The sequence below is a fragment of the Sebastes fasciatus genome, chromosome 23 (genome assembly GCF_043250625.1).
Source record: "Sebastes fasciatus isolate fSebFas1 chromosome 23, fSebFas1.pri, whole genome shotgun sequence".
NCBI lineage: Eukaryota > Metazoa > Chordata > Actinopteri > Perciformes > Sebastidae > Sebastes > Sebastes fasciatus.
In genome coordinates, this window is record NC_133817.1 from 22,770,589 (window position 1) to 22,789,983 (window position 19,395).

At 42.0% G+C, this 19,395-nt stretch overlaps 1 protein-coding gene across 2 annotated transcripts in view; it reads left to right on the forward strand.

The window, feature by feature from the left end:
- Window positions 1-19,395, forward strand: part of tbc1d22a (TBC1 domain family, member 22a) — a 186,984-nt gene that overhangs the window by 158,730 nt on the left and 8,859 nt on the right. The window lies entirely within an intron of this gene.

Sequence of the window (19,395 nt, forward strand, 5' to 3'; positions counted from 1 at the left end):
TAAAAGGCAAACTCTATGTAGAAAGAAAGGGCTGACAGCAGCAGCTGAAACGCAGCTGGTGTGAACATCCGACGCGTGAATCACGCAGCCACCACGCCACGCCACGGTCTTTTACACATCCTCTCTAAAACCATTTCACTCAAATACACACACACACACACACACACACACACACACACACACACACACACAAGTCCATACATACTCAGAAACAGACACAGCCAAATGTCATCCTGGCATTTTTCCCTGCACAGTACAGCAAAATGAGCTCTCATCGCCTATTTGTTTATGTCTTCACAGGAAGTCTGTTGTCTGTACTTAATGGAACACATATGTCCTGTGTGTGTGTGTGTGTGTGTGTGTGTGTGTGTGTGTGTGTGTGTGTGTGTGGCTGGCTGGCTGGCTGGCTGGCTGGCTGGCTGGCTGGCTGGCTGGCTGGCTGGCTGGCTGGCTGGCTGGCTGGCTGGCTGGCTGGCTGGCTGGCTGGCTGGCTGAGTTTATCTGTGTCACAGACTGGATTCATACTGTATATATTCAGATTATTAGAATGTCAAATTACAGTCAAACTCCTCCTGCAGTTCTTAACAACACTCACATTTTGACGGTTTGGTTGGGGGGGTTGTGGCTGTGAGAAAATAGTTCATTTTCACAAATTGATCAATCAACCAAATATAATGCATTTCACTAAGTACTTTTTTGACACAGATTAGTGTCAGTGAGGAAAGAGAAAAAGTAAAGATTTCTTCTCTTCTCAGCTTTAGTAGTTTAATTCCAAGAGATTTCTGCCTGGGATCCACTGAGCCTCAAAGTTCAAACGTGGGCCTGCCAGGTTCTTAAGGGCCTGTTCAACAGCTCTTATCTCCACATGCTTTATCCAACAGCCCTTACGGCATCCTTTCCCTCTTATGTTTGCCTTTCTTTCTCTTTCTGTCTTTCTCTGGATCTCTGTCACTCTTTTTCTCTCTCTAATTCCCAGACGCTCTGTTTTTGCCACAGTTTATTTCCTTGCTGCTCAGTTTCATCTTTTGTTTTGTTTCCCTCTGTCTCTTTCTTTCATTCTGTTCTTTCTTTTCTCATTCCTGCTCTTTCTTTTCTTCCCTTTCTTTCCCTCACTTGGCGCTTATGATGATTATAGGGCTTCTAGAGATGGCAATGTGTGTCAGTCGGTCGTGCCATCACTTTGGTCCAGACTGAAGACTGAAATATCGACTCGGATGGATTGCCGTTTAATTTTGTACGGACATTTATGGTCCCCAGAGTATCCAGCATACTGACGTTGCCAATCCTCTGAATTTTTTTTTGTGTTTTTACATTTGTGGGTTTTAGTGAAATATCTCAACGAACAATGGCTTCCCATGAAATTTTGTTTGAGTTTTTTTTCTACTGCCATCAACAAGTCAACATTAACAGCTTGTTGTTTTGTGTTATAGCTGGAAATTACTGCTTTGATTGATTTGTTCTCCTGAAATACATCAACTACTTACATCCAGGTCACAGATTTCACCATGTGGGAGTTGAAAAACAAGTTGTTCTTTTGAGGTCATTTTGTTTAATTCATATAACCCTCTAAATTTGCTCAGTCACTGCAGTGTAGTCACTCGCTGTATAAAAGTGTGAGCTAAGTGTCTTTACACAGCAGTGTATGACAAACTGCTGGCGAGTTACATGCTTTGGGTCCTGAGAGGGAACACGAATGATTGATTCACTTTTAATAGTTTTAATTTAAAAAACGCACGCAGAAAGCAATTTGAAAAGGATAATTCATGCATTGTTATCAAACATAGTAAGGAGAGTAAATGTGAATCTGCTCTCCTGGTTGTGGGGATTGGATTGGTTAAGCTGCTAAATGAAAAGCAGGAGGAGTACGGCACTCCCCAAGCAATCTGCCTTCCAGCGTTCCACCTCAGGTAGCACACTGCTGCTAACTGCAGGCCTGGGCTGCATGGATAAGTTAGCGCGTGCACCAACACACACACACACACACACACATTTTCATGCATTTTCCTCTGTCACTCAACGCTCATAGACACGACAACATAAACATGCGCATAAACAATTCTCTCTCAGGCCGTACACACATTTTTATTCACACTTTCACATTGCACACAGTAATGGGCAGAGGTATTATGCAGGTCTGCTGTTTTTAGCAGGTCCAGCACAGTCAGCGCCGTTTCCCATTAGTCTGTGCTACCTGCAGACACCAACAGGGCCACTGCAGAGCAGCCTTTAAAAACCTCTGCAATCTGGTCCCTGTGCCTGCATCAGTTCAATATGTGGAGCTGCTTGATTCTGAAGTTGTACCTCATCCTGGAAATTAGAGAATGGACCAGTGTGCATTTGAAAACCCCGTCAAGGTTCAGGTGCAGAAAATACTCATGTTTTTGGCTGGACCGCAGAGGGCCAGCCCTACAAACGCAAAAGTCTGTCACTGAGTGACTGACTGAGTGATGAAGTTACAGGATTGGTCAGCCGACTGTTGGAGTTTCCTCATTGGTTGTTGCTCTTTCAAAATGAAAAGGCGGAGAACAGTTCTGTGTTTATGTTTTCTGGGGAGCGTGTCAGCGGTTCAATGTATCATTACATAGTGCTGTTGTTGTGCATGTGCTATTGTTTCTGTTCGTTTAAGTTACATTATGTTGTGCTTCGTATTTTGTTACCGTGCATTCACACCAAGCGCCAAGCAAATTTTCGCCTCGCTTTCCTCCAGAAATAACCACTGTTGCTGCTTTGTACATGTTGGTGAAGTCCCAGATATGTCAGAAAACCAAACGCCGTCGTGTCTGGGTTCATAACGTCACCCGGCTGCGAGCTGTATTCACATACAAGCCACACGTCGCTACTGCGGTATGAACCCAAAATAAACAGACTGTGATTTGATGCAATAAACGGATCAAAATGATGCCGAAATAACGACATTATGATGTTGATTTGTAAAAAGATCGAATTCATACTTTGTCAGGTCTGTCCGCAACACAACAAGCAAACAACTTTTAAAATGCTTGTTTTCTGAATGGAGTTCGGACTGATAAGTGCCAGGCTATGCTAACATTGTAGCTGCTCCATCAACACTCTACATAACGTCATCTAGGCATAAATACGGCAGCGACGTTGTTGTAAACGGATCAAAAGTGTGCCAAAATAACTACATAATCATGCTCATTAATAAAAAGTCTGAATTCATGTTTTGTCAGGTCTGTTACCAAGACGACAAGCAAACAAGTTTTAAAATGCTTGTTTTCTGAATGGAGTTCAGATCAGTGCCAAGCTATGCTAACATTGTAGCTGCTCCATTAACACTCCATCTAGGAATAAATACGGCAGCAACAACGTTAGTGATGACATAAACGTTCACATAGTATGTATATATTGTTACACAGCACTTATATGATGAATGCTTTTGATACACATGCTTTAATAAAAAACTGAAATACTTTTAACCTTGCATACTGTAGGTCATGCTAATACCTTTTCACCTTGTATAAAATGTATAATATACTGACTAGTAAATGTTACCATTTACTATTACTGAATTTCATTTGCTTCATTATAAATTGTCTTTCAATCAAACATTAAGATAGAAGTGGAAAAAAACTGTTCACAAAACATGATAGACATGACCACTGACTATCGGTGTAACAATTTAGCCACAAATTCACAGACTGACCATAAACGGTCCAGACAGATACTCGGTTTGGACCGAGTCTTGTTTTGTGATATTTTCAAATGGTGGTAGACGAGGGTTCTTGTCAGGTTTTAGCACTATTGTCAACTTGTTATGCCACAAAGAAGGGAATTATTGCTGTTTTTGCAATTTAGCCATTTTTACCGATTTGTTTCCAAAGATGACGGCCTCATAGAGGACTGTTCCAGGTGGTGCACTAGCTCAAATAGACGTTCATTTTACTCACATTGTCTCGCAGTTGCAATATTTCCTGGTGCTTGAGAAGGAATCTTTTGCTGCCTGTGTTAAACTACCGTTTGTTTTATATCTGTTCAAACAAGGCCTGTTCATTTCTCACAAAGTATTGATACAACCTCAGCTCATAAGCTTTGAAGTTGGCAGTGATGTGCAGCAGAAATGCTAGATTGCAACTCTCCAGAGTTCATCCAGAGTTTTATAAAGGCACATACTCTTATATACTATATTCTCTATATGCTACGTCTGCATCTCTAATGTGTAGTTTCAATTTTGTATGCATCAAAGTACCTTTACATACATTATATAAGACACGAAAGTCAGTTTTTGGACAGCAAAACATATATTTTATGGTCAACACATATCTCACGCCTCTGTTTTTATACCATACATGTTGCCCACTCTTGCACCATATTGATATTTATGAAGATGCATATTGCGTAAAAACATTAGCCCTTGCACTTGATAAAATGTGATAAAAGAAACAGCTGGGCGCTTAATTATGCGTGAGACCTACTCTGTTCATTTTGTAATCTGTACATCCTCCTATAATACCGTGTAGTGTGTATTTATATTTAGCATCTTCAAGGATATGAGATCATAGTATCTGTGTTTAAATGAATCTGCAAGGACATGATTACATGTGTGAAAACTAAGAGCATTATCTGTCAGCATGGGTTTCACGGCCATCAGTGGAACCTCTTGATCTCGGGCCATCTAACAGTGTTTCCCTGAGATTTCATCAGTAAGCATTGCTGAACAGTCCCCGTCGTGAGGCCCCCCCCATCGTGATCGTTAATGTGAGGCCAAGCGTTTATGTGAAAGCAAACCTATTAGTTCGGTGTAAATGGAATCTGGCTGTCACTACCGTTTTCCCGACGCCATGCAGAGGAGGAGCTGAAGTGAGGGGTTTGGAAGAGTGGAAGAGGGAGACAAAGATTTGTTTTCACTTTAATTAATGGTGTGTGAAAAACTGTGGACCTTTTGTAAATGTCAGCGTCTGTCCTCAGATCAGCTGCGTGTGGAGAACGCCTTGGGTTAGGCAGCCTTGGCAATAAAGGAAAGGAGGGCACTCCAGAGGAACCGGAGTGTTCTGGAAATGTCAGCACTATTTCAATCACCGTCCCTGGGAACACTTTGAATTCTTCTATTCTGTAGAAGATGAAAACAAAAATTTTGGCTAAAATTCAATTTGGCATAATGGTTGTTTGCCAGTTAGCTTGAGATTGATTAAAGTATTAGGGTAACCCTGCATTAGGGTTAAGGTAAGGGTTCATCCCCAAGCACCCTAACCCTAGACCCGTAAACCGCAACACACATCAGACCTCACAATGGTTTTAAAAGTCCCATATCGTGCTCATTTTCAGGTTCATACTTGCATTTTGTGTTTCTACTAGAACATGTTTGCATACTGTAATGTTTAAAAAACACTTTATTTTCCTCATACTGTCAACCACAATATGCCAGTATTTACCCTCTGTCTGAAACGCTCCGTTTTAGCGCATTTCGACGGAATTGCGACAAAATTGCAACAAAATTGCAACAGAATTGCGTTGCTAGGCAACAGCTTCGGTCCATGTGTACTTCCTGTCAGCTGATGACATTCACATACACTGCAACCAGGAATAAACTAGGACACATTTAGAATGTTTACGTTTAAATCTGTGTAATAGTCTAAATATTGTATATTTGTGACATCACAAATGGACAGAAATCCTGACAGCTAGTTTCAAATGCAGAGTTTCTGAATACGGGCTGTATGTATTTCTCTGTTGATTGAGCGTTTCGATACTTTCACAGTATTTATACAGGACTTAAGCCTGCTTTGTAATAAAAAAAACATGAAAAACTCAGTTTTTTATAATATGGGACCTTTAAGACAAAAATCCAGATTATTATTTTCATAAATAGCTGTATTTATTATAATATAAATAAACAAATTACCCCCTGATATTGTTGGTTTAAAAGTGTTTAGTTAGTTTCACTACAATTTACACTTTTATTAACAAAAAAGTGCAGATGAAAAAGTGTTCAGAAAGAGTAACAGGGGTGAAAAGTATATTTCTTTCTTTCTTTATTTAATTGTTCATTTGTTACCTCAATGCAGAATATGATGAAGGGCGCCCACCGTCCTTTTCTTTGCTTTCTTTTTTTCAAAGGGCAACTAGGCGACCGCCTACTGGGCCTATGCCTTAAGCCGACCCTGTACTCTGTTGTTTTTGATTATTGAACTTTTGTATTTATTTCGTATGCCTCCGCGCCGGCGATATCCGTGGCAGGAGGCATGAGGTTTTCTGTTTGTGCGTTATTCCTTCCGTCCGTTCGTCCGTCCCATTCTCGTGAACGTGATATCTCAGGAATGTCTGAAGGGAGTTTCTTCAAATTTGGCCCAATGAGCTGATTCGATTTTGGTGGTCAAAAGTCAAAGTCACTGAGGCCTCATGTGTGTCCCATTCTTGTGAACGCGATACCTCAGGAACGCCTTTTGTGCTTAAAGGTCACTGTGACCTCACAAAACACATTTTTGGCCACAACTCAAGAATTCATATGCTAATTATGACAATTTCACACAAATGTCTAATAAGATAAAATGATGAAGTGATGATATTTGGGACAGACGTGGATGTAAACTGGAACTTAACTGGTTGGTGGAGGCATACAACCGTGAGGCGGTAATTCTAGTTTCTGTAGTGATTATGTCTCTTTTATTTGAAACCTCAGTTAGTTAGTAACTGCAGCACATGTACATGAAATGCACCAGAGCCCAAATGACACAGGTTTGTAGAACTGAAAGTGCTATTAGAGAATAAAACCAAACTCCCAGTACATTCATACAGAGAGACAAAGTAGCAGTGATTTGCGCTGCTGTGCTGCTGTACTGCTTGCCCATCTGTTTTCTGTTTAATGTAGATAGAAAGGGAAAGAATTGTATGCAATTATCGTATTGTCAACATGTCAATTAGAAAAATATGCCCATGATATGCGCATACATTAAGCGTCCTTTTGATTGTGTGTCAGAGTCTGAACTCTACAAACCTGCCTATAGATAAATCTCTGTTTCTGCGGAGGCAGTAGCGACAGATCTCTGCCACCTTTTTCCCCATTTAGCAGACTAATTTAACCAGTTTGTGGCTTAGTTAGAGCTCCATATTTGTGCTTTCCCTGCCACTGTTCTGTATACTGACACAAGAGAAAGTGTTAATTTAGCCCGACCATCGTCCTATAATAAAGCCATTATTTCTGCATGGTGACACATTTCACAAAGACATCTTTTTAAAGTTTATTTTGGGAAAAACTGAATTCATTCAGTCTAATTATCAGAACAAAGTGTGTCCCTGTCAGAACGCCAGGACAAATGCTGGAAAACTGGAACTCTCACGGTTTAATCGGGACATCTGGTCACGCTAGATGTTTTACTCTGCCAACACAAACAGGGCCCTCTATTGGAAAACTCATTTTCTCTGTAGTTACTGCCATGCATTCTATATGCACATTTGTATTTCTGTCATTTTCTGATGTGATATGTTGAAAAGACATTAATCATCCCATAGAAATTAGCCTTGGTCCATAAGTGCACCACTCTATGTGACAATTGATGACTACTGGTTGACATTAGGTAGCTTAGAAGGAGCTTTTTTTGGAGCAGTAATATTCATCGTTTCCTTGCTGCTAATTTGAGTATTAGTGTGCACCATCTTGTGCATGCATGTTTCTGTTCCTGTTCCTGTATGTGAAGGCTCTGAGGAGCTTCTTCACTGCATATTAGCGCACTCCCCATTCGTCAGCTCGATCCCTCCTCTGATTAATTCCATACTCTCCCCCCATTTATCACGACAAGACCTCCTCATTTTCTCCCCCATAACTTTCTCCCCAAACTTGGCCGGTGTTGAGCAGCTCCTCTCAGGGGTTTGCAGCTCCTCTGATGGATGGCGCCGTAGTCAATAGTGTGGAAAGTGAGACAAGGCCACCCCTGGTAAACAACTTTTAATAATCACCCCGTTTGATTGAGTGCTGCGTGCAATGTGGCATATGAATCTATTCGTTGTGCCAAAACAATAGGAGAAGAGGAAAAAAAATGAGAGAGGACTTAATATGGTGGAAGTTAATTATTTAGCCCCTCCAACCCATCCTGCCTTTTATTCTGTGACATCCGTCTTTCATTTCCGCCTCCACGCTCTCCATCACTGACAGCTAAAGTTCACTTGAAAGCTAACTCACGTGGGCATGTGCGCTGAATTATTGCGGCGTATGGTTTTTGATGACCAACGCTGCTTGGAAAGTTGCTAGTGATCCGTCATGATGTGGCATTGGGTAGACATGAAGTGAGTGTGTTTGTGCTGGAATAAGTGCTCAGACGCTGTTGTTTATTAGCTGTACAACGGAGATGTGTTGTTGCTCCGTTGATCAATGCGTGCGAGCACAAGTTTGCCATTGCCAGGAGTCTCTTGGAAGCATTTATCAGCTCAAAACAATCGTGTAGGGGGATGATTAGCTTTTGGTAGGGATGTCACCACCGACATTATCACCGGCTGAGGTTTATCCACAGTAGAGAGGAAAATAGAGATAGGAAGAGTCAGCGTTTTATGGCTTTTTTGTCCTAAGATAACAGCATAACAGCAGTTGTTCCGTCAGCCCATGAGCCGACCGCATGCCCCCCCTGCTCAACTCAGTTAAGACACAAAAATGCCAAATAAACAGCAATATCGACCCGCTGGTAAGGAATAAACAGACTGCAGCAGCAGGAGGAGGAGAAATAGATTTTTAAGAAAAAGAGAAGAAAGGAGATTTGAGGAATGGACTGGGTCACGAACTGAGACATAAATATTGAATTTTAGATTTAAATGCTCTTACATGCAGTCAAAGCAAGAACTGAGATATTTCTGCTTCTGGGTGTTTTTTTTCAGGGATCACGAACTCTTGATTAGGGTGGCATTAAACTTTGTGAACTCGGCAGTGGGTGACGGCTGCAGTAAAACTGTTAAGGCACTATTTTTCTTTTGTAGAATTCAGTATGTTAAAGTTCACGGGGCCTCTTCGAGGTCAGGTGCCCATTGTGTGTGTTCATATTGGCAGTTTTGCGGGGCAGTAGTCGCCATGGGTCGTATATTTCTGAAGTAGGTTTGCATGTTTGAAACTGTGAAAACCAGAATGTTTCAGGTGGTAATGGTTGAGACAGAAGGGGCGAACGGTTAAATATCGACTGCTCTTGAACTTTGAAGTTGGTACGTGCTGTAAAAGGGAAACTTCTCAAGCAGAGTGAAATATCACCGTAAATGCTTGGATACACAGAGGAAGCACAGACAACTGTTTTAGTACTTAGATTGCTTCTGGCCACGTTTATTCCAGAGGTTATGAACTTGTCATTGAGCTGGCATTGACAAATGGGTACAACAGGGCCTGCCCTACGATTCTGCTAGTCCTAAACAAGATTTTGTGTGTGGCCCCCCCAAAATGAATCAGGAATAACTCCTCAACCATAAGGCTCATATGCATATTTCTGGTCTCTTTTGAAAGGTGAGGAACTAGGGAATATGAATCTATTGTAAATCAACCTGTTTCTATTACCATTCCAGAGTAAACACAGATGCAGTGAAGGAAAACATTTGATTTTTATCCTTGCCGGGAATATAATCTAAATTTCAAAGGCATGATTGATCCCATGGATAATGATGCATCCGAATGCATCCTCCTACTCTTCACTGCGACTAGGACAGTACATGTTTTGGCCATGTTTACTGTTTACATGTTGATTTGGAGTTTTACTTAAAAACTGTATTTATTTCCGTATAGCCGTGTTACAAATAGCATAAATCTCTCAAACACATTGAAATAGGAAATCTCAATGAATATTAATCAATATTCATATATAGAGTAGAATGATATAAGGCTCGTAGGTGTTCGATAAAGCTGCCAGGTGGCCACGGACAGCCAGAGCTCCCACCAATTTAAGTCAGCCAAACTTGACTGAGATGGCTACTGATTCCTCCCTAACCCCAAACTCTCACCGGGCAGCTGCGAAGTGCGGCTCGCCGCAATAATTACATCTTCCTGCGTCCAGGAGGCGTGTTCATGTGTTTCAGGCGGGAAGAAATTGTTTGTAACATAGGTCAACATGTCAACATGTCACAGGACGTGTTTACTGATTTGCTGTGGCTATTCTCTGGCTGCAATCCGCCGCTAAAAGATCAACTTTTCCCAAATTTTGGTTCAGCCGCACTTCGCCGCAGAGTCAAACGGTCGCCGCAGCTTTCCATAGACATTGCATGGCCTCTCACCACCGGCCGCTGCTTTGGTGTGATTTCGGCGTAAGGCTCATCCTGACTTCCCATCGGCCCAAAGCTTTGCTGTAGAACTGTAAGCGACTAAAATCTGCCGTTTCTTTTTGCAAAAATAACATACAGTATGCCCTGGTGAAATATTTTAGCAAGAACATAGATTTATGTCATTGTGACTGTAGAATGTGAAGTTTGACTCTTTTGTTTCCCTGTTAATAGTGGATGCTGTGTGTTTCAAGTCATGGTGCATTTAGGTGATTTAGAAAACTAGTTCTAGTTTCCAGCGATACCAAACAGACTGAAAATGATCTTGTATCTTTTGAACAGAAACAGCCCTAAGGTGCAAGGCTAAAGCCCGCTGACTGTGAGCGTGAACCAGCTGAGAGCTGAAGTTATTTCATTGAAGAATATTTACTAACCCTTTTATTCTTTAGTTTTAATTAAAACCGTTAAAATACATCATTCTATTAGGTGTCAGCAGGGTTTGGAGTATCCAAATGTTAACCTCAACACTAACACCCACGCTTTTAGTTTCATGCCTACTGAAAGCTTTCAACCAATCTGTCATCCATTCTCATTCTCACTCCCACAGTATTTAAATGACCAAAGGCTGTACCCACATCCCACATGTCTCCTCATCTTTTCCCTTTTAGAAAGGCCATCTCAGGACTTTATCAATTAGGTCCTTTTACACATCCATGGACTGATCTTGACCTGCTGCACATTAATGTCGAATGAGACAATATTTTATTGACACATTCTTCTTTTTTTGCTCTGGTGCTTTTTATAGCTGCATGACATACACAGAGATTCGCTAAAACTGTGTCTGTGATTGCATAAGTGATCATATTTCATTACTAACTGTGCTGTCTCTCATCACTCTGTGAGTGCAGTATGCGAGCGGGGGCCGCAGCAGGTTTATAAAATATCCTTTTGCATTTATTTTGGCAACATTTTGCAGGTCAACCACATCTTTTCAGTCTTTAGATCATACTCAGGTTGACCATATAAATCCTGTTTCTAACCTTCCTGCCAAAACAGATCCGAAATCCATTCCATGGATATCATACAAAATACTATATACATTATACACAATACACAGTCTCCTCTTAATGTGCCAAAGACAGCTTAAACCACCCCCCTTGCCCCAGGTATAAAAAGAAAGCTCCCCTAGAGACATCTGTTGACAGGCGAGGTGTGAATGTGTTTTCTATCCGCTTAAAACTGAACCTGACACGCCTGCACAGCCCAGTTCCCTCCAACGGTCCTTTACCACAACAATGGAATACAATTTACTTTCTTTTTTTATGTTTTTACTGCATGAATAATTTGGCACCGCTGTTTCAACTGTGGTATAGTAATGTAATGCAAAGGGGAAATATGTGATAGGCACGAATGTGTATCTTGTGTACTAGATGTCATTAACAAGTATATCTTTTTTTAATTATAAAATAAGGATTTCATCAAAACCACAGAAGCTTGGGAATAACTGTTGTTAAACATGTAGCGTTATTGGCAATTGCATTACTATTTCATGCTGGTTCCGAGGGGACTGAGCAGAGGTCTGCAGGGGAACAGGTGGTTGTGTGGCAGAACATTTAATTAGAGAACTTTCTCTAACTTTCTAGACAAAAGACAATTTAAATGCTGATCTAACAACCACATCGGTGTAAAGGCCTTTACATACCGGGGGCGTGACGAATAAACAACAAGAAAAAGCAAAATACTCGGCTGCGAATATTATATGTCTTTTAATGTGAAAGGTAAGAACGGAAGGAGTGGATCTGGTCTGCGTCACCGTTGTAAAGGTTGAAAGGGGTAATAAAGTTTTGCCATCCTAGTTTGGACTACGGAGCCTCCATGTTGTTGTTTCATAAATATAGCTGCAACTCAACCAGGTCCGCACAACGTGATCGGTTGAGGCCTTTATTTGCGGTGCGAAAGCTAAAAAATAATTAACTTTGTACCGAGAAAAAGGGTCGCTTTTCACATAATATTTGCGTTCTGTGTGAAAGCACTCATGACAAAAACAACAGTTAAAAAAAATATATTGAAGTGCAAATTAATTGCATGAAAAAAAATTATTCTGGTGTGTAAAGGCCTTAAAGGTCCCATATTGTAAAAAGTGAGATTTTCATGCCTTTTGATATTATAAAGCAGGTTTAAGTGCTTTATAAATACTGTTAAACTATCAAAACGCTCAATATACGGAGAAACACACACAAGCCTGTATTCAGAAATTGTGCTTTGAAACAAGCCGTTTCATTTCTGTCCATTTGTGATGTCACAAATCTACAATATTTAGACCATTACACGGTTTTAAACATAAACATTCTAAATGTGTCCCAGTTTATTTCCTGTTGCAGTGTATGTAAATAATATCAGCTGACAGGAAGTAAACATGGACACAAACTGTTGCCTAGCAATGCAATTCCATTGAAACGCACTAAAACGGAGTGTTTCAGACAGAGGGTGAATACCGGTATATACAGACAGACAGTATGAGGAAAATAAAGGGCTGTTTGAACATTACAGCATGTAAACATGTTGTAATAGAAACATAAAATACAAGTATGAACCTGATAATGAGCATGATATGGAACCTTTAACAGGTGGCTGTGTGGCAGTAAAGTTGATAAGACAAGTTTCTCGAACTTTCTAGACATTTTGAATGCCGATATAACAACCACATCTGTTTACCTGAGTAAAGCTGTGTGTAAGCTGAGTGCCCCCCCCACCCGCCCACCCCCACTGACAGTATACCGTAACGCGTGCCGTGCTGCGACTCAAGCGCGCTGCAACTGCCGCTAAAGGTGCGCCACACACTCGCAGCAGGGTGCTACCTCTGTATTATCCACTGAGCTTTTTACCGGCCAACATTTTTACAAGATAACTCAGCTTTGCTATCCAATGTCGGCTCTTACCTCCGCATGCTACAGTGCCCCGCTCCCACATTAGCACCCACTGTTTGCCAGAGTGCCCATTTTGTGTAATTATACGAACTACAGCAAGCTAATGGCCCTGACAGAGCCGTGCCTAGGCCCATTACACCTCAGGGTGCTGCAAAACACCATTACCACCACCAGCAGCCCGGGGTGTTTGTGCACGTAGGTGACAGCCTGTTTATGAGCAACCTCATCTCTGTGTGTGCGTTCATGTAGATGTGTTGGAGGTGGAATGATACATGTCAAAGGAACACAGCAGCCATACAGGCGATTGCCATTTTTAGCGCCAAAAGTGTGTGTGCGTTGGTATGCTTGCCAGCACCACACCTGTCATCACCCCCCCATTAAATCCTCCGAGGCTTCTGCTGCTTGCTGAGGGGAGCTGGAGATGACACGGCAGGAAAGACAGCGAGGCACCTCGCAGGACTTCGGGCACTCATTGTACTCACTCCACTTAGCACCGTCTCATTCTGCCAGCTAATAGACTATTTGGTGCACAGGAAGAGTGTTGTGTGTGTGTGTGTGTGTGTGTGTGTGTGTTTTATCTACTGTATATCTAAGTGTGTGTGTGTGTGTGTGTGTGTGTGTGTGTGTGTGTGTGTGTGTGTGTGTGTGTGTGTGTGTGTGCGTGTCTTCTGAAGGAGCCACCATTACTGCAGATGGCTTCAGTCACTGTGTTAATAGTATTTCAGCAACTCACATCCATACATAATCAATTTGTTTTAACGCCACTAATTTCTTTAACACATTAACGCAAGTTAAGGTTATAGCAGCTCAGTTTTAAAGCTAGTGTGAAGATACTGGTATCATATGAAACTAGAAAACCTGATGAATCCATCGGTACCAACCATGTCGTACCATCTCGTCACAAAAGAGGTTAAATAACGCTCCAAACTGTCGTGACCATTCTCAAAGGGGTCCCTTGACCTCTGACCTCCAGATCAGTGAATGTAAATGGGTTCTATGGGTACCCACGAGTCTCCCCTTTACAGACATGCCCACTTTATGATAATCACATGCAGTTTGGGGCAAGTCATAGTCAAGTCAGCACACTGACACACTGACAGCTGTTGTTGCCTGTTGGGCTGCAGTTTGCCATGTTATGAGCATATTGTTTGATGCTAAATGCAGTACCTGTGAGGGTTTCTGGATCAATATCTGTCATTGTTTTGTTTTGTTAATTGATTTACAATAATAAATATATACATACATTTATATAAAGCAGCATATTTGCCCACTCCCATGTTGATAAGAGTATTAAATACTTGCCAAATCTCCCTTTAAGGTACATTTAGAACAGATAAAAAATGTGATTAATCGTGATTAACTATGGCTGTACACTGATCAGCCATAACATTCAGACCACTGATAGGTGAAGTGAATAACATTGATTATCTCGTTACCATGGCACCTGGCAGTGGGGGGGATATATTAGACAGCAAGTGAACATTTTGAACTTTGTGTTGGAAGCAGAACAAATGGTCCAGTGTAAGGATGTGAGTGACTTTGACAAGGGCCAGATAGTGCTGGCTAGACGACTGGGTCAGAACATCTCCAGAACTGCAGCTCTTGTGGGATGTTCCCGGTCTGCAGTGGTCAGGACCTACCAAAAGTGGTCCAAGGAAGGAGAACCGGTGAACCGGTATATATATATATATATATATATTAATCCCTAATATCCCTGACAGCCCTAATACAGAACATAGTTTCATCCAACTCAATGCTCACAAAAGTGACTTTCCTGGTAGAGCATATTTCACAAATGTGGCGTCTTCATGTTCATCAGCGCAGTCTTGCCTCGGTTTTTGTTTTACTTCCTCCACACCTACGCTCCCGCTACCACCGGATCAATCAGCAGCTCTTCTCATTCACCAATGGTGGATCCACTGAGCATGTGCGGCTTTACAGATGTGAAGTGGAGACGGTGATGGAGTGTATTAAATCAGCTCACCCCCGGGGTCAGATGCAGGTTAAAGAAATAACTATCCACACAGCGAGTGGATATCAGTTGACGGTTGTCTCTGTGTAACCGTTATGTTATCCAATTCACTTTTAGAAGAAAGAGCCTCAGCACCGACTCTATTGACAATCTGCTTTCCCCTCACTATCAATAGCCATTAACCACTTTAAGCCTCGCCAAGCGTAGGAGATGGAGAGCTAATTGCCTTCCTTTTGTAGCGTACTGTATACAGTAATGGTGGATCAATGTGTTTGTTAGTATTGTGGGATAAATGGATATTCATGCCTGAATAACCACAAGGCATACAAGCGCCATACACACCTAGAGTACACATACATCTTAGTCTCCTTGTTCTGTCTCGCCTGTACCTTTTCATTTGCTTTATCATCCCTTTCACCCATTTTAACACTCACCGTAACAAAACATGCATACATCCTCTCACGCCTTCACTACCCACAAACACAAGCTGAACATACATTCAATTTCATGGATTCCTTTTATTTTGTACTCGCGCTAACGCACACACTCACTCACACAGACACTCGTGGCCTCTCAGCGTGGAGTGTTGCCACCTGTGTGGAGTGGAGTGAGTGCCGCATTCCCCCCTGACAGCGAGATGTATGCAATTAAACCGTATTAAAGTCATTAGCCCAACAGAAGTGATAGCAAGCAGATGGTTACCACGCAGAAATATGCTCCTAATGAAGCTCCTCAGTCACTATGGGTGTGTGCTTGTGCAGCGGACGATGCACGAGTGCATTCGTGCATACGTAGGTTTGTTTGGGTGGGTTGCTGTAGTGGCTGTAACACTCCAAGCATGACTTGATTAGACACCCATGGTTGTTGGTCCTTCTCCTGTAGCATAGCAATTAGTGCCTATTGTTGGCTTATAAAGACGTGGTAGCACATGGTAAACGTCCCTCCTGCTACTTATCATCCATCTCTACGCTGTGGAGGCCAAAATATAACACTGTGTACTGTATATGAGGGCTGGCTTTAAGATGTCCGTATGAATATCAGACAGGGGGCTAGCTAGCTTTAGCTGTCTCTCTAGGTACAGATGTCATGACACAGAAGATATATACTAGATATACACACTTTAAAGGTGCAGTGTGTAGGATTTGGCAGCATCTGGTGGTGTGGTTGCAGATTGGTTGCCATCCTTAACATGATAACACTACTTTAGTAGCAACGGAAGTCAGACTAGCGGCTGGTGGTACCAAAGCTTTGTACTCACGTTACCGCAGTTTCACAAGTCGGAGAATTACGGTGGCCTTCAGGTAACGCGAAAGGCTCTCACTAGAGCCAAAGTTTGATTTGTCCGTTCTGGGCTACTGTAGAAACATGGCGGAGCAACATGGAGGACAAAAACACGACGATTCTTAGTTTCATGTGATTATACACTAATGAAAACATAGTTATGAATATTACATTCCATTTCTGCTAATAGATCCCCCGAAATGTTACATACTGTTCCTTTAAAGGAGCAGGAACAGTGGGAGGGAACCAGAGGGTGGGTGCTACGCTTCCACAACGGCGCCGTCGGTCAGGACGGCGTTATCAGCTGCAACCGCCACATGAGCAGTGCAGAGCGGCTGCTGTGAGCTAGCCAGTGGGGCACGCTCACATACACATACTGTATATGTACTATAAGGCATGTGCGGCCAGCCTGGCTATGTCAACAAAACACAGAGAATCTCTGATAACAACACACAGAGAGGGGAGGGTGACTTCATTCTCTGCTCAGGTAGACGTTACTCCTCTATATCTTTACATAGCAAATAATTGTTTGCAGTTATATTAATGCTCTGGATATCATATAGAGCACCTTTAAGTCTGTTACATTTCTGTTGCTGTAAATAATACAAGCCAACATTTCCCATCATTTGTTTCAAAGGTTTGCTTTAAAACAACATCAACAGCATCTCAAGTCTCTGGTCGGGTTATTAAATCCCTCCATTGAATTCAAAATGAATTTTAAAAACGGAGGACTCTTTTAGTACAGCGATGCTCCTCAGCATATATTAATTTCACTGCAAGTCATGTGCATCCAGGATACAGTGTTGCTATTCCACAGGGAAGCTCTTTTTTTCTCCTGAAGAGCCTGCGGCAGTGAAGTACAGTAGGAGAGGTACACGGTGTCTAGCCCCAGGCAGGCATCCAGGACCACCGGGGCAATGTACAGACTACTTCCTACACAGAAATACAGCCCATACATACACATGAACGCTGCTCTTTACGTCTGACTGACACGGGAACTACATGGGATTGAATTAGTCGCTCCCTCTTTGTTCTGTTTACGTGAAATATTTGTTATTTGTATTCAGCCTGATGTGCCTGACAGATGTTCGGTAGGACATCTGCAGTTCAAAAAAATGTTTTCTTTAGCATCTGATTGTTTTCACGTGAGCAGACTTAACATAATCATAAATACACACCGCATGAACCCACTGGTGTTGACACGCAGTCCTTTTAGCTGTGAGCAACATTGTTGGGTGCGGACGGGAGAGAGGGTGAGTGATGAAAGGAGGGAGCGCTGATAGTGATGCTCTATTGAATACAGATGAGAGAAAGGCACGCTGAATTCTGATCAGGCTGGCTCCTCTTCTCTTTCCTCCGCTCTCCATCACTCAGAGCCAGAATACTTCACAGAAGTGCGTCTTTCTGAACCAAGCATGGTGTTACTAGGTCAGCCTTTCAAGGTCCAGGTCCTCTTCTCAAAGGGGCATCTAGTCTTTTTTTAAACTGTAGAATTAACAAGCAGCTGGATGTAGATGATAATGACATGGAGCTGCATGTTATAGAAATTTGATCACCTGTTTTACATTTGACGATACTGGCGGTGGACTTACTTTCAGCGACACTCGCTCACCGCTTAGGGAATTTCTTTTAGAGTTTTAAAGCTAAGGAATCCATCGGTACCAAACACGTCATACTAGCTTGTCACTAGCAGACCTATGCTAAATTTTGGCGAGGAAAGACTGACATAGACATTTTTAAAGGGGTCCTTTGACCTCTGACCTCAAGATATGTGAATGAAAACTCAGAGATAAACAGATGTTGACAAAATGCAAAACGTTTGTGACATTTTTTGACAATTTTCAGATATTTTTTTCGACATTTTTTAGAACTCTTGCGGACAATTTCAAGTTTTTTTTTGACAATTTTCAGACAATTTTCAAGTTTTTTTCAGACAAAAGCCTTCACACATTCGCATATCTGGAGGTCAGAGGTCAAGGGACCCCTTTTAAAAATGACCATGGCAGTTTTTCCTCACCAAAATGTAGCGTACGTTTGGAGTGTTATTGTCCTCTTTCAGGACCAGCTAGTCTGACATGGTTGGTACCGATGGATTCTTTAGGTTTATAGTAGTTTCATATGATACCAGTACCTTCACTCTAGATTTAAAATGAGCCCGCTGCAGCCTAATAATCACCGCGTTAACTTTGACAGCCCTAATAATAAAAGATTGATTATTGATGTATCGATACAATATAATATTACTATTCTATACTATTCAGAAGGCAGAAATGAAGCACAGCTGCACCCTAATCTGTAAAATGGGGCTAGGATGGCAGCTTTGAGCTCAATTAGTTGAAGAAAACTTGTGCTTTTCCACCCTCTCTTGGAATACAAATGCCTTTTGTTGAAAAGTCATCAGGGTCGTCTCACCGGCTCATTAAAAACGTGCGAGGAAGGGAAAAAATTAATGGAGCCAAACACCATCAATTTAATACGTAGGAGGGCAAAATAATACAAAGGGCCTCGCTGTAGTGAATATAAAGTTTAGTGTAGTTTGACTTTCTCAGCAGTTGTAGTAAGATAAACTTAGAAGTACTTTGACACTTATAAAATCGAGGTAAGTAAGATTCACTTTACATTCAAATAAGCGGCGTTGAAATACTTTTTGTAGCGGGGTCCTTTCAGACGGCAGCGAGCTGCTCGGGAGTCAGCAGGAGACCCGACATGATTTGCCCTTCGATGTGATTATCAACACCATGATTGGTTGTAAACCCTGTTGTCACGGCAATGATTTCGGCCGTGATGATGAAAGCTCCCGGGACACTGATCCATAGCATGCACGTACACACACACACACACACACACACACACACACACACACACACACACACACACACACACACACACACACACACACACACACACAGAATCAGTCCGTCTCACTGCTAACCAGTCTCATTCCCCTTCTAGAGAGAGGCATTAGTCGGTGAGATTGAACCTGTGTGTGTGTGTGTGTGTGTGTGTGTGTGTGTGTGTGTGTGTGTGTGTGTGTGTGTG